Below are 26,423 nucleotides of genomic sequence, written 5' to 3' on the forward strand. Positions count from 1 at the left end.
AAATAGTTTTAACAAAAAAAAGAAGGCTTGATATTAGACAAGTTGTGGGGCTTAGTGCAAAAGAAAACAAACGGCGCTAGATAGCGTGCGAGTATGTCACTGAGATTTTGTGATGTTAGGCAGCAGAATGAGGACGTCTCGCACCAACCGTTGAATAGATACAAATAAACAGTTCGGCTTTCTAAACTGGTTCGAATCTGTAACTACTTTCAGAGTCATCCGAAGCTCTGATGATGTCTGCAGCATTGGAAGACGAAACTTTTGGTAGACAAATATGCCTTGGACCACGGCCTTGTGTCCGTAATACAAAAATGACTAATATCGCAAATGACTCAAGTGAGGGCAGCAACAGCCTGGATGTATCATTCTGAAAAGGTAAGACCGCTTTAGCTGTAAGACCTTTCTTTATATGCACGATCAGTATCGCAGCATTGTAGCTGCACCATTGGGTGCAATAAAATCTATGTTCAGATCGAAAAAAAGAGAGTGAGAGGCCGAGCGTTCATTTTATTTTGGACGTCCGCTACTTATTGAAAATTTCTTAATTTTGAAGTTCAGTCATCACATTCTCTTTTTTCGATGCGAACATGATTGGATTTTATTGCATCTCATGTTAGAGCTAAAATGCTGCGAAATCGGTCGCTCCTGTAAATAAATATCGCAAATGTCGGCCATGAGTGCCGCTTATGACAGTGGATTTCCCCATTTATCTCCCGTACCGTCACTAAAAGAGCTACCCATTCGTCTCTACTCAGCCTATATATAAGAGGACGTGCTGAAAAGTAATGTTTGCGAATGTTTTGTGTGAAAACTTTTGGAATTTTTAAAATGAAGCAGACATTATTAACACAGTACATATTTATTGTTCATGTCTACATTTTTGCAGACCATGTACACCCCTTCGTGACGATCATGTTTCCCGACGGTTCAGAATTGTAGCTTAACGTAAATATGTCGTTGCATGAGATACGGCATTTTCGAATATAAAGAGTTCGTCCACACGTGGGCACCCTCTCTTCCAAAATGACAATACCAGAACGCACACGAACGCGGCGGCATCTGCAACAAACCGACGCTTTGCGTTCACTGTCGTCGATCGCCCGTCGCACCGTCCCGACTTGACCCTATCCGGTTTTCATCTGTTTCCAAACCTTGAAGAACACCTTCGAGGACTTCACTTTGATAGTGATGATGTGATTCAAGCAGATGTCAGGTTGTGGCATCTTAAACGAAGTCAGACATTGTACGATGACGGTGTCAACAAATTAGTATCTCGTTGTGTTCGTTGCCAGGGTGACTACGTTGAGAAATAAATATGTAGACATGAAGAATAAAGATTAGAATGTTAATTACGTTTGCTTAATTTCACTGTCCAGTCACATTTATGTGACCGTCTGTGAAAAGCCTTAATAACCACCTTTTGTAGCACGAGTCGCTACGAAGCGTCCATGAAGACAGTAGTGACGTTCCAGAAGGTACCGACTGGGATGCGCAGTCATACCGACTCCAGTTGTCGTGGCCAGCTGCGCTATTGTTCTAGGTTTAGAATCCATGGTGCCAATAGCCCGATCGAGGTGGTTCCGAGGATTCTGGATTGGGTTTAAACAGGAGTGGTTTGGTGGCCAGGGGAGAACGGTAAATTCCTCGTGGTGTCTGCGAACCGCTCACGTACACTGGGAGCTGTGCGACACGTTCCACTGTCCTGCTGGCAGATGCCATCGTACCGAGATGAAACACACTGTGTGTAGAGGTTCACATGGTCCTCAAGGATATACGAATACATTTTTGGAACGTGACTATTAACAGCCGTCAAGTAATGTATGAAATGAATATCTGACCATCGGCTGCTTTTTTATTTAAAACCCACCTTTCGACCGGTTTCAGTCACAGACCATCTTCAGGGATTAGGATTAAAACAGTTTAAGGCATATCACATCTGTCATTGCTTCAATAATAGCCATGTCTCATGTGTAGAACATGTACTGCTTGTTACTAGAATGTTTGGGTTTAAAAGTCCCGTGTTGTATACTGAAATTCATGACATGCTCTACACGTAAGTCGTGGCCATTATTTAAGTCATGACAGATATGATGTTGTGGCTTAAACTGTGTAACCCTAATCCCTGAAGATGGTCTTTCACTAAAAACGGTCGATATTTGGGTTTCAAGTAAAAAGCAGCTGATGTTTAAACATGCATTTCATACGATATGTGGATCCTTGTGTTGTTCCATCGTGCCTTCCAGAGAGACGAGATCAACCACGGAATGCCCCAATAACATTCCCCAGACCACAACGCTCACTCCTTCGGCCTTGAGTCTTCCGACTATTGTTGCGGGTTGTTTGCCTTTAAACGTTTCACGCCATACATGCGAACTGTCATCTGTTCAATGGAACATAAAACGTGACTCCTCTGAAAAAGCCATCTGCCGCCATTCAGTGGACGTCCATCCAGCCTTCATCGCCGATGAACAGCAGTCAGCATGGTTTCATGAAGGAGACGCCTGCCGCGAAGACCCATAAGCAGCAACGTTCTCTGGACGGTCGTTCAGGGGACATATTGTTAGCCGCTTAGTTCACCTCTAGCTTCTCCCCGATGTTATTCAATCTGTATATTGAGCAAGCAGTAAAGGAAACAAAAGAAAAATTCGGAGTAGGTATTAAAATCCATGGAGAACAAATAAAAACTTTGAGGTTCGCCGATGACATCGTAATTCTGTCAGAGACAGCAAAGGGCTTGGAAGAGCAGTTGAACGGAATGGGCAGTGTCTTGAAAGGAGGATATAAGATGGACATCAACAAAAGCAAAACGATGATAATGGAATGTAGGCGAATTAAGTCGGGTGATGCTGAGGGAATTCGATAGGAAATGAGACACTTAAAGTAGTAAATGAGTTTTGCTATTTGGGGAGCAAAATAACTGATGATGATATAAAATGTAGATTGGCAATGGCAAGGAAAGCGTTACTGAAGAAATTTGTTAACATCGAGTATAGATTTAAGTGTCAGGAAGTCGTTTCTGAAAGTATTTGTATGGAGTGTAGCCATGTATGGAAGTGAAACGTGGACGATAAATAGTTTGGACAAGAAGAGAATAGATGCTTTCGAAATGTGGTGCTACAGAAGAATGCTGATGATTAGATAGGTAGATCACATAACTAATGAGGAGGTGTTGAATACAGTTGGTGAGAAGAGGAGTTTGTGGCATAGTTTGACAAGAAGAAGGGACCGGTTGATAGGACATGTTCTGAGGCTTTAAGGGATCACAAATTTAGTATTGGAGGGCAGCGTGGAGGGTAAAAATCGTAGAGGGAGACCAAGATAGGAATACACTAAGCAGATTCAGATGGATGTAGGTTGCAGTAAGTACTGGGAGATGAAAAAGCTTGCACAGGATAGAGTAGCATGGAGAGCTGCATCAAACCAGTCTCGGGACCGAAGACCACAACAACATAGTTCACCTGGATGGTCAGTTGTTCAACAGTTGAACGTTTACTCGCCCGCCAGCTGTCGTTCACTCCTGTCTTTTACGGCCCGTGGTGCAACACAGTTGCCTCTACGCCAGTTTCGGATAGCATCATTTTGCGACGCACGGTATGCTTCAACCACGGCGGCACGCGAACAGTTTTACAGACTTATCCGTCTCGGAAATGCTTACTCCCTTGTCCCGAAAATCAATGATGTGTCCATTTGGACGTCAGAAAAATCGCTCCGTTTCCGCGTTACAAGGACAGCACTGTTTTCCCGCGTCTCCCCTGACATCTTTTACATACCCTCCACTGCTATTGGTGTCACGTGACGTCAGTGAGTGGTCATCGAATGTTGACGTCGAAGATAGGCGGTGGTCACATAAATGCGGCGGCTTCCCCTGTCGGCGGTTCGTGTCTCCCTCTGGCATGCGTGTGTGTGTCGTCCTTAGCGTAATTTAGTTTAAGTTAGATTAAGTAGTATGTAAGCTTAGGGACCGATGACCTCTGCAGTTTGGTCTCATAAGACTTTACCACAAATTTCCAAAATTTCCTTTAATGTGACTGAGCCGTGGTTTGTTGTATTTAAAAAGCCGTAAGAGATATCACGTAAGACATTCAGATGCTTCACGCCATCGTTGTTTCCTAAGCACGTCACCAGGCAGCGCTCAGTTTCACAGTAGGCTGTGGTCATGACGTTTTGGGTCATCATTGTATAACTCTCTTGTTTTCCTACTTTTAAAAAAATATAGAAACTTGAAAAATGAACGTTTGAAATACTCGAAACATGTATGTTTGAAATAAGATACGTTAGAAACATGACTGAATTACGTAACTGACAGTAGTCTGAAACAACTGTTAGAATAGGAATAGCATGTGAACGTGTATTTGATCTCGTCGCTTAGGCGCTTTGCGCTGTACTGAACTTTTCTGACTGCGAGAATATAAACTTAATTTAGCTGCGAGCATGTAACTGTCAATAACAATAAACCAAACCAAAACTGCGTGAATTTACGTAACACAAAAACTGAATCTGGTGTAACACTATTGATTTGTAATTGGCCCAGGTAATAAAACAAAACTTGATAAACTTGAAAATAATGGTCCCTGTGCTTAATGGATGCTATCCCTGAAATAATAAAATTTCTTACCTTTATCTGCGCAATGGTAACGCTATTCGCACTGCTTCCTGTTATTACTTTACATTGTATAATTAGCAAACAGCTATTGTGCAAGGCTGTTGCTTAGCATACATTTAAATTAAATAGAATGTGAATGAGACAATAACTTCTTGAGAAAAATAGTTAATCAAAAATGACGTGTATCTGGGAACTGGTATTGACTTCGGGTAAATACCATTATGGCACTAAATTTAAAACTTATATTTTGACTCTTTGAAAATTAATAATGCTCACAATTAACACATTCAATAAACTGATTATACATTACAATTAGCTTTAAAAAATCATTGGATGTGAGTACTATGCACTGTCTCAGTCATCACTTATGAATAAGCCTATTGCATTAGTAATATAACAACTTTCTTTACCTTACTTTTTTCCATCTTCTGTTGAGATTCCTTTTAGAGTTAGTAAACATCATAGTATCTCGCAAATAAAAAAAATCATTACTGACACAGCACACATCAGATACAACACGTCTTTACAATTGAGAGTCCACCATACTTCACTCGATCTAAAGCTACCCTAACATATTACCCCCATATTGAACCAGTATGATTTCCCTCAATCGCTTCAGGCTTCAGAGCACCTAAGAGAGGGCACGGCCGACTTCCTTCCCCATCCATCCCTAATCCACTGGGACCGATGAGCTCGCTATTCTCCCCCCTCCCCCAAATCAACTAACCAAACAACCTTGAATCAGCGATCGCTGTTGACCAGCGACGCTACTACACAATCGTTACTACATTTCACCATCTCTGGTTCAATATAAAATCTCTGGTTCAATATAATATTGTCTCATAACACTTGAATTAATTTATCCTGTGTACATACCTTTCAACATGTGAACGCCACGCTCTGAAAATACAAGCTTTTTAAGAGCATTGGTGACTCATTGCGTCCTTTTCGACAATCTTTGCATGACAGCCGAGGTGCAGCAGAAACGTATCGGTTCGCGGTAATCATTACGATGGTATAAACCCAGTGCAGATGAGCTCAGTGTGCACTCGCCACGCTTTCTGGAAACGAGCGAGCCGCGTAGGAATGCAAGGACACGGTGCAACTGCAGCGACTGCCAAAAGGCCGTCCTGACCTTGGTTCCCATGCCAACAGGTCCGCTGCCGTATCTTTCTCTGAGGTTATTTTTTTATTAAGTTAATTCCAGAGAAACTGAAAAGCAGTTATACACCCAAAGAAGTGCTTAAATGAATTAATGCACTGTTAAACAAGGACAGTCCCATCCTACGCTAGTTGAATTTATTTTAACTTACTTGTCGTAGGTTTCACATCGGAAAACGTTCCACTGATATTATCATCTTGCCTTATATATCGTCTACTACGTGTTAACAATCTCCGTATTTATAAATTTCTCCTCTCTAAGGAACGAATTGTAAAATTGACAATTGGTTCGCATCCAACAGCATGTTCCAAAACGCCGCTAATAAAAACGTGATTTTTCCGTGGCTCATTCCTCGGGTTCTAGTGGTGATAGAAAGGCAGGGTCAAGTGTTCTGAACAGCCCATGAACTAGAGACCACTTCTGTAGACAACAGAAAGACTGTCGTAATATAACTATCCTATTATACAGGGTCAAAGTTTGAATGTTACGCTCTTCCTCCAGCTTAAGCATATGAAACAAATTGGTTGGTTCTCTTTGCATTAGATGTGGTCTGTGGTGTGCCTGAAAGGGCTTGTGTGCCACTTAGTTCACTGGAGGCTGCTGAGAAAAACCAAAAAATATAGTTTTTTGGAACCAAAACCGAGCGGCGAATTCCAAAATTGATATGCACAGCAAATGGCTGCAATTTCTCTCGAACAGCTTTGAAAATTTTCTTGTTTCTTTTTACCGTTTCCGAGATACGGAGGTTCAAAGTTACCCTACCCGCACACGTAAAATCCAGTGTGAATCGAAAACGTATTTTATAAAGTGTCGTAGGACGGAGAAATATACTGTGAAGTGTCTGCGTTATCATCAGAAGGGTTCTGGGAACCCCATGATGTTGTAGTACTGAATCATATGGAAAAGTTTTGTGCACATAAAATCCGGTCTCAGGTGTAAAATTAGTTTCGCTGTATTTAAATTTCATCAAAGTAAACCATCAAAATTTTACTGAACCTAAAATTCTTTTCATATGAGTGACAGGCAGGGAAAAGAGCGAAACCAGCTGAAAAATGCTCCTATTCAGAGGACTCTGACTGAAAACTGGATTATCAGCTGCTTCATTCTACCTTCCCGGCAGCTTTAAAAATTTTCTCAAAAAGTCTGGCATGTGAACGTATTCAAGCTTCTTTATGCTGAAGCAGGAGACAGCAGTATTGGCAAAGTGATGAAAAAGTAATAAATAGGGGAAGATAGTAGACAATGGTTGTCGTAAAGAAGGAACGAAGGAGGCAATGGCAATGTGTGAGAAAGAGAGTGACACTGTGGCAGAGGAACATAGTTGACAGTAACACAACAGTGCTAGGAAAAGAGTGAAGGAAATCGTGCCAGTGCAAGAGGAATAAAGACAAGGAAAAAGTGGATGAGATGCGATGATAATAAAAGACAGAGTCTACGACGGTGACAACGAAGAAGAGAGAGAGATAGTGAGAACAGACACCAGCAGTGGGAATGAATGAATGATATATTAGCAGTAAAAGAGAGCAAGAGAGAGACAGTGAAGGTGGGAGAGACAGTAGTAATAGGGCAGAACGAAGGAGAATGTAGCTGTGGGACAAGAGACAGTGACAGAGGTACACAAAGAGATATCGACAATGAGTTGGTCTCAATGAGTGACTGAGAATAGGTCTAACAGAAGCATATTCGCCTTTTTAGTGCTCTGATAGAGACATTTTTCCGCTGGTACCATTATGTTCCAGTACAGTCTTCAATGAAATTCTTTTGCTGTGTTTCTCAGTGTCGGGTCATACATAATAAGTGATCAAAAGTATCCGAACCCTAATAGTGTACATTAATATGGGCTATGTCCGCTCTTCGCCTTTATGACGGCTTGAATTCCGCTGGGGACTATGTGTGAATGTTTGTGCAGTTACGAGAGCCCTTTCATCCTCAAGAGCCGAAAGCAGAGAAGGCATCAGTGGATGGTGTTTGTAACTTAGGAAGTGGGGATGAGGGGTACACTTAGGATGGAAAGTCAAGGCCCCTGTAATGCCACTCCTTAAACAACAACTATCAAATTCACTGTTTATTCAACAGTTAAGAGACAATCAACTTTGACGTCTTTTATAAAATGTTACAGATACCTTGCTTCTCAAGTAAGACAGCAGATAGCAATTACCAACAGACAAAGAGATGACCTACAGAGATTTCAAATAAATTACGGTCTGAAGCTGATTTAAAGAAATGGCAGACACATTTTTTAAAAAATAATTTACAATATGAAGGTGATTTACGAAAAGCATCATTTGGTTTAGAACCCCCAAAAACCCAACCAGCACAACATGTGACTATAATTACAATTCATACTCAACAAATTTAAAACTTTTTTTAAAAAATAAGATACATGAAATACGTTTATCAAACGGGCAGTGGTCCCAGGCTGCCCTAGGCAAAGGCGACTTAACTTAAATGCCGGAAGCAGCAGACCAGCCGTCCAAACAACACCTAAGCGTCGGGGCTCAACCGAGAGTCACTCCCCATTAGACGGCACGTCACAGCCTCTGTGCACCGAATCGGGACGTGGCGCCGCACCCACGCACCCCAACTCGCAGGAACTGAAACACAAACAGCCCGCAGACACCAACCAAACATCAATCAATATACGTTAAGAAATCGATAAAAAATAAAATACACAAACCAATTACTGTTGAGTGAGTGCATTCAATAAGTGCACGTATATAAGGAAGTACATATAAATTACTATCTTTACAAAACACAAGTTTTGCTAATAACGGAATAACTGGTTGCAATAGAAGTGGATGAATTTTTTTTAATATTTTTTTTAAGTAAGCGTCGCTTGATGGCAGTAAACCCAAAATCACACGCACGCCTTCGTGCTAATCTGCCTTTTAATAGTCACCCACCCAGCGGATTTTAAAGCAAATGGTATCTGCAGATGACGAAGAATTGATGAAATGTATGATCAGATAAAAGAAATTATTCAAGTAGTGAAGGGAGGCGAAAATTTAATAGTCATGGGTGACTGGAATTCAAGAGTAGGAAAAGGGAGAGAAGGAAACATATTAGGTGAATATGGATTGGGGCTAAGAAATGAAACAGGACGCCGCCTGGTAGAATTTTGCGCAGAGCATAACTTAATCATAGCTAACACTTGGTTTAAGAATCATGAAAGAAGGTTGTATACATGGAAGAACTCTGGAGATACTAAAAGGTATCAGATAGATTATATAATGGTAAGACAGAGATTTAGGAACCAGGTTTTAAATTGTAAGACATTTCCAGGGGCAGATGTGGACTTTGACCACAATCTATTGGTTATGAACTGTAGATTAAAACTGAAGAAACTGCAAAAAGGTGGGAATTGAAGGAGGTGGGACCTGTATAAACTGAAAGAACCAGAGGTTGTATAGAGTTTCAGGGAGAGCATAAGGGAACAATTGAAAGGAATGGGGGAAAGAAGTACAGTAGAAGAAGGATGGGTAGCTCTGAGGGATGAAGTAGTGAAGGCAACAGAGGATCAAGTATGTAAAAAGACAAGGGCTAGTAGAACTCCTTGGGTAACAGAAGAAATACTGAACTTAATTGACGAAAGGAGAAAATATAAAAATGCAGTAAATGACGCAGGCAAAAAGGAATACAGACGTCTCAAAAATGAGATCGACAGGAAGTACAAAATGGCTAAGCAGGGATGGATAGAGGACAAATGTAAGGATGTAGAGGCTTATCTCACGAGGGGTAAGATAGATACTGCCTACAGGAAAATTAAAGAAACCTTTGGAGAAAAGAGAACCACTTGTATGAATATCAAGGGCTCCGATGGAAACCCAGTTCTAAGCAAAGAAGGGAAAGCAGAAAGGTGGAAGGAGTATATAGAGGGTCTATTCAAGGGCGATGTACTTGAGGACAATATTATGAAAATGGAAGAGGAGGTAGATGAAGATGAAAAGGGAGATACGTTATTGCGTGAAGAGTTTGACAGAGCATTGAAAGACCTGAGTCGAAACAAGGCCCCGGGAGTAGACAACATTCCATTAGAACTACTGATAGCCTTGGGAGAGCCAGTCCTGACAAAACCTTACCATCTGGTGAGCAAGATGTATGAGACAGGCGAAATACTCTCAGACTTCAAGAAGAATATAATAATCCCAATCACAAAGAAAGCAGGTGTTGACAGATGTGAAAATTACCGAACTATCAGTTTAATAAGTCACAGCTGCAAAATACTAACGCGAATTCTTTACAGACGAATGGAAAAACTGGTAGAAGCCGATCTCGGGGAAGATCAGTTTGGATTCCGTAGAAATGTTGAAACACGTGAGGCAATACTGACCCTACGACTTATCTTAGAAGAAATATTAAGGAAAGGCAAACCTACGTTTCTAGCATTTGTAGACTTAAAGAAAGCTTTTGACAATGTTGAATGGAATACTCTCTTTCAAAGTCTGAAGGTGGCAGGGGTAAAATACAGAGAGCGAAAAGCTATTTACAATTTGTACAGAAAGCAGGTGGCAGTTATAAGAGTCCAGGGGTATGAAAGGGAAGCAGTGATTGGGAAGGGAGTGAGACAGAGTTGTAGCCTATCCCCGATGTTATTCAATCTGTATATTGAGCAAGCAATAAAAGAAACAAAAGAAAAGTTCGGAGTAGGTATTAAAATCCATAGAGAAAAAATAAAAACTTTCAGTTTCGCCGATGACATTGTAATTCTGTCAGAGACAGCAAAGGACTTGGAAGATCAGTTGAACGGAATGGACAGTGTCTTGAAAGGAGGGTATAAGATGAACATCAACAAAAGCAAAACGAGGATAATGGAATGTAGTCGAATTAAGTCGGGTGATGCTGAGGGAGTTAGATTAGGAAATTAGATACTTAAAGTAGTAAATGAGTTTTGCTATTTGGGGAGCAAAATAACTGATGATGGTCGAAGTAGAGAGGATGTAAATTGTAGACTGGCAATGGCAAGGAAAGCGTTTCTGAAGAAGAAAAATTTGTTAACATCGAGTATAGATTTAAATGTCAGAAAGTCGTTTCTGATAGTATTTGTATGGAGTGTAGTCATGTATGGAAGTGAAACATGGACGATAAATAGTTTGGACAAGAAGAGAATAGAAGCTTTCGAAATGTAGTGCTACAGAAGAATGCTGAAGATTGGATGGGTAGATCACATAACTAATGAGGAGGTATTGAATAGAATTGGGGAGAGGAAGAGTGTGTGGCACAACTTGACTAGAAGAAGGGACCGGTTGGTAGGACATGTTCTGAGACATCAAGGGATCACCAATTTAATATTGGAGGGCAGCGTGGAGGGTAAAAATCGTAGAGGGAGACCAAGAGATGAATACACTAAGCAGATTCAGAAAGATGTTTAGCAAAAGTGACAAAAAGCAGATTACAGAGTGCCTGACGGCTCAACACAAAAGTTTTGTCTCAAGTACAGATAGTGTTGAGGATCGGTGGGCAAATTTCAAAACCATCGTACAATATGCGTTAGATGAGTATGTACCAAGCAAGATCGTAAGAGATGGAAAAGAGCCACCGTGGTACAACAACCGAGTTAGAAAACTGCTGCGGAAGCAAAGGGAACTTGACAGCAAACATAAACATAACCAAAGCCTTGCAGACAAACTAAAATTACGCGAAGCGAAATGTAGTGTGAGGAGGGCTATGCGAGAGGCGTTCAATGAATTCGAAAGTAAAGTTCTATGTACTGACTTGGCAGAAAATCCTAAGAAATTCTGGTCTTATGTCAAAGCAGTAGGTGGATCAAAACAAAATGTCCAGACACTCTGTGACCAAAATGGTACAGAAACTAAGGATGACAGACTAAAGGCCGAAATACTAAATGTCTTTTTCCAAAGGTGTTTCACAGAGGAAGACTGCACTGTAGTTCCTTCTCTAGATTGTCGCACAGATGACAAAATGGTAGATATCGAAATAGACGACAGAGCGATAGAGAAACAATTAAAATCGCTCAAAAGAGGGAAGGCCGCTTGACCTGATGGGATACCAGTTCTATTTTACACGAGTACGAGAAGGAACTTGCCCCCCTTCTTGCAGCGGTGTACCGTAGGTCTCTAGAAGAGCGTAGCGTTCCAAAGGATTGGAAAAGGGCGGAGGTCATCCCCGTTTTCAAGAAGGGACGTCGAACGGATGTGCAGAACTATAGACCTATATCTCTAACGTCGATCAGTTGTAGAATTTTGGAACACGTATTATGTTCGAGTATAATGACTTTTCTGGAGACTAGAAACCTACTCTGTAGGAATCAGCATGGGTTTCGAAAAAGACGGTCGTGTGAAACCCAGCTCGCGCTATTCGTCCAGGAGACTCAGAGAGCCATAGACACGGGTTCCCAGGTAGATGCCGTCTTTCTTGACTTCCGCAAGGCGTTCGATACAGTTCCCCACAGTCGTTTAATGAACAAAGTAAGAGCATATGGACTATCAGACCAATTGTGTGATTGGATTGAAGAGTTCCTAGATAACAGAACGCAGTATGTCATTCTCAATGGAGAGAAGTCTTCAGAAGTAAGTGTGATTTCAGGTGTGCCACAAGGGAGTGTCATGGGACCGTTGCAGTTCACAATATACATAAATGACCTGGTGGATGACATCGGAAGTTCACTGAGGCTTTTTGAGATGATGCTGTGGTGTATCGAGAGGTTGTAACAATGGAAAATTGTACTGAAATGCAGGAGGATCTGCAGCGAATTGACGCATGGTGCAGGGAATGGCAATTGAATCTCAATGTAGACAAGTGTAATGTGCTGCGAATACATAGAAAGATAGATCCCTTATCGTTTAGCTACAAAATAGCAGGTCAACAACTGGAAGCAGTTAATTCCATAAATTATCTGAGAGTACGCATTAGGAGTGATTTAAAATGGAATGATCATATAAAGTTGATCGTCGGTAAAGCAGATTCCAGACTGAGATTCATTGGAAGAATCCTAAGGAAATCCAATCCGAAAACAAAGGAAGTAGGTTACAGTACACTCGTTCGCCCACTGCTTCAATACTGCTCAGCGGTGTGGGATCCGTACCAGATAGGGTTGATAGAAGAGATAGAGAAGATCCAATGGAGAGCAGCGCGTTTCGTTACAGGATCATTCAGTCATCGCGAAAGCGTTACGGAGATGATAGATAAACTCCAGTGGAAGACTCTACAGGAGAGACGCTCAGTAGCTCGGGACGGGCTTTTGTTTAAGTTTCGAGAACATACCTTCACCGAAGAGTCCAGCAGTATATTGCTCCCTCCTACGTATACCTCGCGAAGAGACTATGAGGATAAAATCAGAGAGATTAGACCCCACACAGAAGCATACAGACAATCCTTCTTTCCACGAACAATACGAGACTGGAATAGAAGGGAGAACCTATAGAGGAACTCAGGGTACCCTCCGCCACACACCGTCAGGTGGCTTGCGGAGTATGGAAGTAGATGTAGATGTAGATGTAGATGAAGAAGCTTGCACAGAATAGAGTAGCATGGAGAGCTGCATCAAACCAGTCTTAGGACTCAAGACCACAACAACAACAACAGGTAACTGCTGGTCTGCATACAGTCACACAGACTCTGCCGGCTGCTCTTAGTTCGACAACAATTACATTAGAACATACCGACCAACAAGACACTCGCTGCAACTCAAATCGATTGACGAAACGAAGGCACCAAAACCACTTACACGTACGATGGAGAGCGTTGTTCGAGATGGTCTCGAGGGACGTGTCTCTGCGAGAAAATAGGCCCCAAAGCAATGCGACGAGTAGCGCCCGATGTTGACATCAGACAGGTCCACCACAAACTCGCGACCGTCTTGCAAGGTAGACCGACCGCGCCACCCCTGGCCGAGCCCGCGTGTTTGTTCCGCCGTCCCCTCAAGCACGTCGTGGCGCCTCGTAGCGAGACCGACCACCAACTACCCTACCGCAAATACCCGCCGCCGGATCACAACAGGGGCAAAGATCGTAGTACAGCCGGGTAATCGATAGTACTGTCAAAGAGCTGGTGTGCCAGAAAAAGCGCACCATGGCTCAGTGTTTTTAAGTCGATAGGTTAACTCATCACAACCGTGTACCATTGGGTTCAGATCGGGACTCTAAGCAGGCCATTCCATTCCAGGAATGTTACTGTTCACAAACCACTGTCTCACGGGTTCTGCATTATGTATTGTCATCTTCTCTGTTCCTCTACTGTACACAGTATATAGTGTTGCATAATATGTTCATATCCTTCAGCATTTAGCGTCTTCTTAATGCAATAAAGGGGCCACATCCAATCCACGAAAATATTCCCATAAAGTAACACCACCTCCCCCATACTTCACTGTTGGCACGATACATGATACATGGTAACGTTCTCCAGGCATTGGCGAAACCAGAATGCTTCCATCGGACTGCAAGAAAGTAAAGCGTGATCCATCTCTCCGTATCACTCGTTTGCAGTCATTCATTGTCCAGTGGCGTTGTTTTTACACCACCTCTAATGTCGTTTAGTGTTGACGACAGAAACGTTTGGCTTGCGAAAACTTGCTCGACAATTGTACCCCATTCCTTTTAACTCCGTATGCATAGTCATTGTGCCAGCTGGGTTACTGGCGACACTTTGCAACCCAGGGGTAACAGGCTCCGCTGATTCCATCCTACGTTTCACAATCACCCTCCACAATGCTCGACTGTATCTGCCAGTCTGTACAGTCTGGTCTTTCTTCAGCTGTGGTTGTTCCTTCACGTTTCCTCTTCACTATCACACCACCAACAGTCGACTTTGTCAAATTTAGATTTCTTAGAACGTTCCTGATTGAGTTGTTACTATGGTGACTCGAATGACAAGTCCTCATTGGAAGTCACTGAGCTCTCCTGTCTGACTGATGTTGGCACGACCACCTCTTGTGACATCTAGCGATCGACCCCGCATTACATAGAGATGTCTGCATACTTTTGATTACCGTATTTACTCGAATCTAAGCCGCACTCAAATCTAAGCCACACCTGAAAAATGAGACTCGAAATCAGGGAAAAAAAATTTCTCAAATCTAAGCCGCACCTGAAATTTGAGACTCGAAATTCAAGGGGAGAGAAAAGTTTTAGGCCGCACCTCCAAATCGAAACAAAGTTGGTCCATTGTAATATGAGACACAATTTAGGTCAAATGAATGACGATACAGCTATAGTAGTGTGGTTCGAGTCGTAAGCTTAGCAGTGAAGCTTTACCAGGTAGCCATTGCCATGCGGCAGGCGCTCCGTCCGTATTTATACGGGTACCCTTCCTTTTTCACGAGCTTCGTCTGGATTGAACTGATTGCTTATTTTGCTTTGATCTGATTAGTGCCGTTCTCTTTGTTTAGGTGTTTACATCACTCTAAGCTGAAAATGCATTACTGTACTGTGTCGTGCATTGTTTGTCGCATTCTGATGGTGCGTGTTTACGGCCTGTCGCCGCTCGCGGCATGGCTTGCTTTTGTGCGCGCTGCCGCCGCTTACAATAAAAAAAAAAAGAGAGGACTCGTCTCATTAGCGAAACGATGGCAACAGACTGCTATTTGTTGTTACTTACACTGCTGATTTCTTTGATAATGATCAACAAGGACCAAATAATAGACTGCCTATGATAGAAGTTGTTCTGAACGAGAGTTTAGCGAAAATTTTTCTCCCTTTGAAAATCTTTGTAGACGCCTCTTTAGTACAACACATTCTGCACAGAAATTAGAGTCATCTTAGATTTAAAAATCTAGTTAATTGCCTTACTTCATTACTGACTGTATCACTATTAGGCATAAAAATATAAACATGACATGATATGTATATTCTTCCGCATTTGCTGTTGTCTCACTCTAGTTTCGTAGTTTATTAGGCAGACAGGATTTAAATGAGATAGCAGCAAACACGAAAGAATACATGGGAAAATGTTTATATTCGTATTATTCTTATGGTGAAGAGAATACTGCATGTGATCCACAATTCATAATAGTTCCTATTAGCAACGATCTCTTCTCATAGGTAGGAAAAAATTCAGAACGTAGAGTTGGCCATAATGACAAACATCCCAAACAGTCTTGCCAGTCGGATTTTCGTAGTACATTGAAATGCTGCTACAATCGAAGATGAACAATACGGAATTTGTAATTACTTCGTTGGATAATGTCCGAAAATGCAGTGGTCGAAACTCGGGGCGGAGAAAAAAGCTCGTCTTCCACCTTTTTTTTAAAAAATTTATTTACTAACGCAAAGGTTTTGGCGCCAGTATTTATCTTTGTGCCTGCAAAGCATACAGAAGTTAGTTGTGGCGGCACATACCAACATTTCTCAGAACTTCCGCTTACTTTGCACTCGATTCTAAGCCGCAGGCGGTTTTTTGGATTACAAAAACCGGAAAAAAGTGCGGCTTAGATTCGAGCAAATACGGGGTAAACAGCGTAAATAGTATCATGACTGATTTAGTATTCTTGATAAGTCATCTTTACATGGTTTCTATCCATTACAAAGTAACTCGTCCACTGAACAGTCAAAAGAGGAGCTCATAATCTGGACAACGTTGATACGACATTCACCCTAACTGACGAGGCAACAGTCCAACCCGACATGTCGAAACCTGCCCTGACATTTTTTTACATGAGAAGAATACACCGAAATAAATACAGCTTCAAAATTTTAGCTGCTAAGACACACTGCAAGTATTTAAGAAAAATGTCGAAAATTGCCGAATTCGTAGCTCGCCAGGCAGCTGAAGAAATTTTCAGCCCTACCAGAGCTCTGACAGACAATGCATGAGCAACACGCAGGCAAATATACTTTCTTGAACACAGGTCTCATGGTACATTGCGATCGTAATTTGCAATTCTAAATTCAGTTTACATTGATTATTTCTGTAGCACAATTGTTCACAGTTACTATTCACCCGAATTTGTAACTCATGTTAACAGAAACTTCCGTCGGTTCTTGATAAAACAATATTATAATAAATGAAATGCAACAGTTTACTTTGGTTCTACAATATTACTTCTATTTTAAAATTGTAGAAAATAGCAAACTGGTGCCTTTCATTTATTAATTTGTAACTCATTTATCACTCCATCATAAATAGCAGTTGCCTTCGTGGCATGGCTAAGTGTTAACAATGCAGACAACACTAATAAGGTCTCCTTGTGTTTTCTTCATATATGCTTGCTAATAGCATCTGTTTTCCTCCATATTCCCATGTTTTAAAAAAAAATGGTTCAAATGGCTCTGAGCACCATGGGACTTAACATCTCAGGTCATCAGTCCCCTAAAACATAGAACTACTTAAACCTAACCAACCCAAGGACATCACACACACCCATGCCCGAGGCAGAATTCGAACCTGCGACTGTAGCGGTCGCGCGGTTCCAGACTGAAGCGCCTAGAACCGCTAGGCCACTGTCGCCGGCTCCCATGTTCCACAGTAACGTGGAATTCAGTTAATGTTTTCAACCTTGCAAAGATGAAACATTTCATTAGAAATTGTGGAAGCATCAGAAGAAACAAGAAAACATGTACAGCCATAGCATTCAGTGACAAATGAACGGCTGCAAATTTGTTGGTTAAAAGAAGAAGGGAGAACTTAATGAAAGTTAAACACTGTGAAAACCCACTTCCGCTCCGTAAAATCTGAACACCAATCGTATAAATGGAACAGATTCACACAAACTCTGAAACCAGCGCCAAAATAAAATTTGCAAGAGTGTGAAAAAGAACTATTTGCCAAGTATTTATTACTGTTCGTGATAGTCAGTGCGCCATTACCAAGGGAGATATAAGAGACTGGGCTCCCTCAATTGCAAACTGGATGAAAATTACTGATTTACAGGCTTCTTTGACCTTGTTAAACAGTTTCAGGGAATTATAAGGAAAAAATCGCAAAATAATAAGTTTACTTCAAATAAATGTGTACGAAAAAGATGTTATGAACTGATACATTGACATGAGAATTGTACTAAACGAAAATAAATCATTTTTCACATTTTTGATCGAAAAGGTAGTAAGACGTGTCGCCAGTGGCACAGAGATACCAAAATGTCGAAGTTGTGAGCTGCTGTCTCCATACAAACGACGCAAGATGGCATTTCTGTGCTATTGATTCGGCAGCAGCGTTGCTAGAAGATTTTAGTACGACAAAACGCCTCCGAAACGTGTTCCATACAAACTGACAAGTCATATTTTCTGTCTGTAATGAAATTTACTTGGTTATTAAACGTGCAAACAAAGTTGACACTCGGCGCGCTGGCTAATGGGAGCGGCTGTAAATGGGAAATGCCTTTGCAGTCGCTCCCATCAGCCACCGCGCCAGGTGTCAACTTTGTTTGTGTGTACAATATATTCAGTGATAATGCCTAGTTTTGATTTTTAATGTGACCTAACGGATTTGTACACTTCCGATGCGCAGGCTACTTGTAAATGCACATTTAAGTGCCGTAATTTTGAAGAGTATGACGTACGGAAGCTGCAGTCAGAGTTTTGGAACCAAAATTGGACATGTCAAGGTAATTTCATTTTTGGTATAATCATCTTAGTGCAGATGAAACAGAAAGCTGCGTAATATGGACGATCTCACTTTGAGCAGAAGACTAATACCCGTCACCGACGCTGTGTGGCGTGATAACTGCCCTGATCAAAATAAAAATTGGATGGTTTTAATGGTAAGTAGTGTGGTTGATAATATCAAATTGAAACTTCTAGTATAGGGCCATTCGTACATGCCTAGTGACCGAGAGTTCGCCATAATAGAGAAGAGAAAGAAGATTTCACAACCAATGACTTCTGACGAAATAGCTAATGTGATTAGAGAAGCAAAGAATGCGCAATCATTCAGTGTTGCAAAGACGACTGAGGAAAATTTCTGTGTTTTCGGCTTGGTATGTGACACATTATTGCCTACAGCACCAGTGAAAATCAGTTCTGCTTCTTGGATTACAGTTCTGTGGGACAAGCTGCCCATTATAGAAATTCGTTCAATGGAATGGAACCGTGTAGGGAGAAAAGAATATATCCGTCAAAAGAACATCTCTGCAGTTCATTCTCTACCATCTGTTGGCTGAAGAGTTATCATCAGTGAAGAAGAACAGAAAAAAAAGACCACCTGGCAATGTTGGACTATGTGGACATCAAATATCATGCATTTTGCCGCAGTTTTTGTACACTACAATTATTTTTCTTATACAGATATGAACTGCTGTAAATATATTTGTAAAGTTAATTTGGAGTTAATGTAACGATTTTTCGTAGTGTAAAAACTGTTGTTTTTCTTCTCCTATCAAATTTGTTTCTATGGTTTGTTCCTTTCCCCATGTCAACACCTCAATTGGTAAAACTGTAGAGAAATTCGTAGCTGACAGGAAAACGAAGATTTTTATTGTCACCTAAAATGCCTTGTATAAATCCTATTCAGTCAGATTTCGTGCAAGATTCCTGTGAAAACAGCATTCTATCACTTCAAGCAAAAGCTTGCGAAGTAGATGAAAGCTATGACACATTCGTATAAAAAACAGCCAGTAGCTGTGGATTACTGTTTCCGCAGCTTTATAACTGTCTTCAGGAGCCACAAGGCAAATTAGCAAAAAATTTAAAAAATGTATTGACTAGCGAAAGTCTTGTAATAGATGTTTCAAGATGTTTAAAATGGGAGACAATAATTTTCAGAATATTCATACCCTGGTCATAACGATATTTTTGTCTTCAGGAGGACGACAAAAACATTGTTAAAAAAATTAGTGCCCAACCGGAACTAATAGTGTGATTCACACTTCGAACAAAACAAATTTTTCGACAGTGTAAAGCATATAATTTCCCATAGCTCTGTCATTACAGATTTTTCAGCGAAACAGTATTGTTAAAGTTTAGTCATTTGTGCATTGTCAGCTTTCATCGCCACGTTTTACGAACATGATCAAGTATGCCTGGTACGTAGCACAATATGCAGAGCAATAGCGACGACCATTACTTACTCCGTCCCAATTCTGTCTAAATAAAACTAGTAATTGCCATGAAGTGCCTGAATGCATTGATTTTCGTTTCATCAGCTGTGTTTGGTGTTTTCGTAGGCCAGTAGACACTTCCCATTTTTGTGAAGACTACAGGCAATAAACAAGAAACTATTTCATTGTTAATAAAATACGTAGTATTCAAAAATTATCATAATAACTTTGCCACTTAAATTGTTATAAAATATTTGATGTCAACAATTTAACGTTCCTATTCATTTAAGGCGTCCGTAATGTGACATCATACACTGCTTTCATTTATTTTTTTTCGTCTGCTGATCACTTACGTAAGAATTACGTCTGCAATATTTCAATTGACTATATGAAATTTAAGTTATTGAAAACATTAATGATGTGAGACATTTGTGGTATGGTGTCAGTGCGTAAAATTCGCGTGTGTGCGTTTTGGACACGGCGCTACGTTCCTATGTCATTGCTGCGTCTGTTTTTACGCCGACTTGCGCGGTAGGCAGGAAGTGCTATACAAACCATGCAAAAATCAGTAACATTACTGTTTTAAAAAATAGCTGCAGTGCGCCTTAGCAGGCAAGATTTTGGTGTGCATTTCTTTCAATGTATTCTTGCTGCGTGAAAATTTCAGCGTAGGTTTAAATGGTTTAAACGGCCCTAAGCACTATGGGACTCAACATCTGAAGTCATCAGTCCCCTAGACTTAGAACTACTTAAACCTAACTAACATAAGAACATCACACAGTTCCATGCCCGAGGAAGGATTCGAACCTGCGACCGTAGCAGCAGCGCGGTTCCACACTCAAACGCCTAGAACCGCACAGCCAAAGAGGCCGGGTTCAGATTAGGTTTCGATGTGTCGGATTGGACCATTCCCTTGTGAGCATAGGACTGACTTGCTCAAACATATTGCTGGCTAGCTTGAGTCGTCCGGAATTTTAGCTGTATGCGGTTTGTTGAACTATGTCACAGTGGTGAAAATTTTGATGGACTAATTTTCACTAATTGACTCATGTCTGACAATATCACAGTGGTATGGTTTTGGAAGGACTAAAGACAGTACCAGAGAAGTGCGGCAAAGTTCGTTTGACGCCAGTTCGCTTTGTTGTAAAATTTATTCAAGATGGCGGCTTTTCTTGTGTGGCCCCTCTGCCTCTTCTCTTGGGGGGGGGGGGGGGGGTGATGTGGCAATGTCACATCGCTGACATCACCAAACCCCCCACTCCACCCACCTGCCCCCTTCCTCTCCCCTACCACATTTCTATTCTCCTCCACTCCTGCCTGGCTGTTCCCTCCCCTCCCCAACTTGTGAACTGGCGGGTAAAAGACTCAGGCTGTGCTGAGCTGCTGAAGAGGAAGGTTACAATACAAGGTACTGCCTTTATTTATTTGGTCTATTTATTTTTGAGGGTGTTATCCTGTTGGAAGAATATTCTAAATTTGTTGGGGAGACCGAATTGACAATTATTCCACAGCCTTGCTGCTTGAAATTCAAATAAGACTACTGCTTAAAACTGTCAGTACAATAGAAAATGGTTCTCGTGAAGAAACGGATATTATAACATGAAATGGGTGATAAATTCTAAGAATATATTGTTCATTTATTTAAACTATAGTGAAATCAATTAATTAAATTTATGGAAATGTGTTAACTGATGAGATGTTGATGTTGGACAGAGAAGACTTCAATAAGTGTATTACCTGGAAGTATAGAGCTAAGGACAGTCCATAGCCTCGTACACGAGGAATGGGAGGAGGTGATAATGGTTGAGTGTAGGGGGGACATTTTTCGGAAAATAAAGGTGACGCAGTTGTATGGACAGAACATGCGTTTTGCAACTCATAGAGACCACTGCCTGTGCTGGCGCTGTTCGTGTTCTTTTTAAACGACCTGTCACAGAGAAGGAGTCAGCTTCGCCCTATTCCACTGAGTGAACGAGACCTGCTAGCGTCAGTGTATGGGGCTCGACTGAGGACGTTTGAAACGGTTTTGTTACCCTTTCCAATCGTGTGAGTACACATGTTCACTTCGCTGTTTATTCTAGCTCACAACACCACTCGAAATTTGCAGGGAACTGTTCTACAGCCGCTGTCAGGAGAATTGCCTCCTATCGAAAGTGTGTAGCTGCTGAGGAACTTGAATACGCAGTAAGAAGGAATAGGATGACAAAATATCAGTTCAGTGTAGGAAGAGTAGCCTCCTGCCCATCTGTAAGTGTATAGTTGCTGAGGAACTTGAACACACACATACAGACATGGTAAGAATCGAAAGGGCAGCAAGTTACCTCTGAAGTGTAGGAAGGCCAATACACACTTTCATGACAGATGTAAAACGCTTCATCGCTCTAGTTACACATCGTAATTGTCGTGAAGAAAACCACCACTCCTAAACAACATATCATAATGGTACACACACACTGGGAATTGAGAAAAGTCATTGTAATAACACAGTTGCCACAGAAACGGACTCCATAAGAAGTCGCAAGGAGAGAGTGGCGGCAGCTGCCTGTGTGTCTCCTCGATGTGTGGTTATAGACCAAGCAGTTAGAACCATTCTTACCTGCCCTCCTCCTCCCACACTCACCTCCCGCCGTAAGTAGGGATACTGGCATTCCAGGTTTGTTCTAACCTGTCGCTGAAAGTACACAAAGAGGTCCATCTGCTAACAGTGATGTGCTATTTCCAGCCTGCACATATCAGTGACAGGTCGACAGAAGACCCACGAACAGGACGCTTCCAGCAAGCCGTTAAATGCATTTCTTCTAGTGACTGCCCCCACCCCTCACCCCTAGAACAATAGCAAAATACCTGACTAGACGTTACAAATGAAGAACCGAACAGTCAACAGCGATGTGCTTTCAGACGTTCTGGATGTGCCAGCGCTGTATGAAAGTGGTCCTCGGTTAAATAAAATTAGTTTCATGTGGGAAAAGCATTGAAATAATTTGTCCCGTGTAAATGAGACACACACACACATCTTTATACTAATCGTTTCGCCGTGTTCCGTTCTGCCTACTCTGCCCCCAACGGGTGAAGAGCCGTATCCACACTCACTACCCTCCAGCGCGGCATGTGGTTATAACATGTAGCTGCTCACTTGTATTCTACTTCTCCAGATAAGCTGTCAAAAGACTGTCTGGTAGAGGTTTCAGATTCTGCACTGTACTGAATATCTTGTGTGTGTGTGTGTGTGTGTGTGTGTGTGTGTGTGTGTGTGTGTGTGTGTGTGTGTATGTGTGTGTCCGTGTGTGTTCTTGCATACTGTGGAAGGATGAGATTAATGCGGTAAATGCGGCAGAGGGATAGACAGTGGAGGAATTTCACACATGCCACTTGCTCCTCGTGCAGTAATACACTGCATGTCTGCACTTCTCAGCAGCTGAACTGCTGTAATGCAGTTCATTTATTTTAAGAAAAAGTGTCTGAATAAATATGAATAGACGTTTGCTGCATTCAGCCTTACTATATTGTACTGTCCAGGTGTGATTGTTATGCACACTACAAACATCGTGTAAAGGGTACAGTTGTGTGCTTTTAAAATGAGTACTGGGGCAGCAACGGTGCGAGTAGGGCACATAGTACTAAAATGAATGTTACATAAGTGTAAACTGACTCTCCAGGTGTGATTCTTATGCTTGCTACAACGAATATTGTACCAACAGACCTCACATCGTATCATGTGATGGGTGTAGTCTTACGATTTTCAAACGATTACTGTGACGGCAATAGTTCAAATAGCGAATATAGCACTAAAATCATTGAAATTTCCAGCTAAATAAGTGTAAACTTATTCTTGTGGTATGAACTTGTGCTTCCTACAATGAATAATGAACTGAGAAAATTGAATCTTGCATTGAATGTGTTACGGCGTAAAATCAAGCGCCGGCACGTCATTCGGGAACGATAGAGAAGAGATGGCTATGAGAAGACGTCAGCCAATCGCACGCTGGCCGACACCTCTCCAGGACGACAACGCGACAGCAGCGTCCCCTGTGTGAAATGGACGTAACCGACGAGACCGACTGGTGACGTCCCAGTTCAATAACAGCTTCAAGATTAGACAGTTGAATAGCAGCGTCAACTCTACTCAGTTCGCTTGTACTCTCTATGTAGCACAGACTTGGGATTACTTCGTATGCCACCCTTTGTTTGAGACACATCTGTGTAATCGTCAGAGTTAAGTATTGCAATTTTCTTTTTGTAATAAAACTCATTAATACGACTGGTTTTATTGTTTTTATACCAGATCAAGTACGCAGGCTTCCTAGACACCATAGAATATACAACAAAATAACGACTTAACACCATTCATCAGTTCTGAAACATACATTCAGCTAGCAAGTCCCACACACTATGGTGAGTAGAAGACTTCACCAATAACGTAATACTGGTAGGACAAAACAACAACACAAGAACCAGTATTGATCGAACGTTCCGGTATGGATAGACGTGTTCTTTAGGATGAAGTGATGTAATCCTCTTATAAAGGAGCAACTATTAAGAAAAAACACAACAGCAATGACTAATGTTTCGAGTGCAACCCGTCCTTGGTTTTACAGGAAACACTGTAATAACATCACACAACTGTCGAAAATAAAGGCATTCCACTAAAACAGTGCATGCGGATTCAACTCGCTGTGCTGATACAGACTGAGCAGCTAGCACAAGTCTCACCTCCCCTTCTATCTGCCCTTGTCCCTCCTTCTCCTTCTTCAGTAGGTAAGGGACCTGACTTTCCAGAGCAGTTCTATCCTGTCTCTGATGGTAATCAAAGAGCTCTATCCACTGCAGTGCTCTGCCTTGGTCAGTGTTGGGTTGACAATGATATACTGTGCCTGGCCTGCAACTGCACCTTCTTTTAAGTTGTCGTTCTGCTTTCACAAGGGGCGCAAAGACCAGCGGGCGTTGAAGTCGCTGCAGGCGGTCGGTATTCAGTACGCCGGTGTTGCCTGCCCCTCCACCGCTGGACGTTCCAGCAGCCTTCCATAGCCCGAGCACTCAAAATTAGTATATCTGGAAGTATTGTAAATAAATTGTCATGTATGTGGGTGTTACTTACATTTCAGATGCACAAATACCAATGTAGAACAGTGGCTTTCACGCTATTTACTGGCGTGACGGAAAGAAAATAAAGGCGTTTTTACACCCGACAGCCAGCTGCAATTTGCATCCCCTCTCTCCTCATTATTTCGTAGGATCCAACTGTGAACACAGTCTATGGTAATGTTGTCGATGACAGATGAGCAAACTGCCACGGTCGGAATACTATAACAATAATTTTTATTCTATATTCCTCAGTTTTATGTATTTTACATCATTTTCGCAATTTTATCAGAGTTTTCCATTATTTAAACGCAGTTGACCCAACTAATTCTAAACCACTGCTCTCGGCGACTTAAAAGTCAAGAAAACGCCTCATTGTGTCGATCTCGTGATGCTATCAGTCAATGACACTACTGCATGGTTCTCAATTTCTGTAGCATTGCTAAACCACTCTCTTCATTACCCCGCGAGTACTATAATACGTGGACATATCGTGAACCATATTACACTGCCCACATTACATTACATGAATACTCTTTCGCAGTGTGGGATGTAGCCAGCAGCAGAGAAAAACTGCTGAAACTATGTTCGTTAGCCAAAATACTTTATAAATTCAGTTAAGATTTTATTACGATTGGCTGTCTCTTCCTATGTGGATGAGATAGACAAGGAAATCCTGCATTTGCAGCATGAAGTCGGAGTTTGAAGCATCTTTGATGTTCACAACCACAACAAACGAATCATATTCATAGCATCACTCTGTCCTCTGTGTCGAAACGAGCTGCTCCTTCACTGAACCACTCGACTAAGGATCCTGAGCAAAACTCTAGATGGTCTTTTTATGCATCTTGTAACTGTTCCTCTGTCTTCAACCAACACTTCCTGCAACACTGTCTCCGATTTAAATTGGAAATGATGAGAAGTAGGGGGTGCTATAACTGTACACGTCCTGTGAAGGAACAGAACGATCTGAGTTCCACGCAGTCAATACATTTCGATATGTTGCGTTCCGAAAGAGCATAACACATGTTCCAAACTTGCACAAACGACCAACGCTAGTGATATAGACCGGTATTCTCATTACAATACCGTAACTGCCGTTCTGCAAAGACTGTTGTGCACCAATCTTACTCATCCCAGTGAAACGCCCGCTAAACCCGCTGGGCAGAACAGGCAATCGGATTGTGGAAAGGGCCAAGGGTTGAGGTCAGTTTCTGCTTCTAATTGTCATTTATTGTAATTTAACAACCTTTACAACCAAAGCGGCACATAGCCGAATCTTTACCGAATGCAACTCTTTCACGGCTGAAGGCTCCAACAAGAAATCTTACCAAGACAGAAATCCAATTAAGATAGCAATTAAATAATTCAAAAAAAATATAGCAAAGTGAAATACAAATGGCTGAGAGCCACAATTAAATATTACCATAGACCTTTAAAGGCAGAAAGCCAGCGAGAAACCTATTAAAAAAATCAAAAGTTCAACTAACATAGCAATAAAATAATTTAAAACCAAAAAAAAGCAACATATTCAAGGCGCAACACAAATGGCTGTGGGCCACAATTAGATTTCAAAACTTTAGAATATATTACCATAGACGAATAAGACAGAAGGCCAGCATGTTTAACAACAAGAAATCTTAAAAATC

Source organism: Schistocerca piceifrons, chromosome 3, assembly GCF_021461385.2.
Source record: "Schistocerca piceifrons isolate TAMUIC-IGC-003096 chromosome 3, iqSchPice1.1, whole genome shotgun sequence".
NCBI lineage: Eukaryota > Metazoa > Arthropoda > Insecta > Orthoptera > Acrididae > Schistocerca > Schistocerca piceifrons.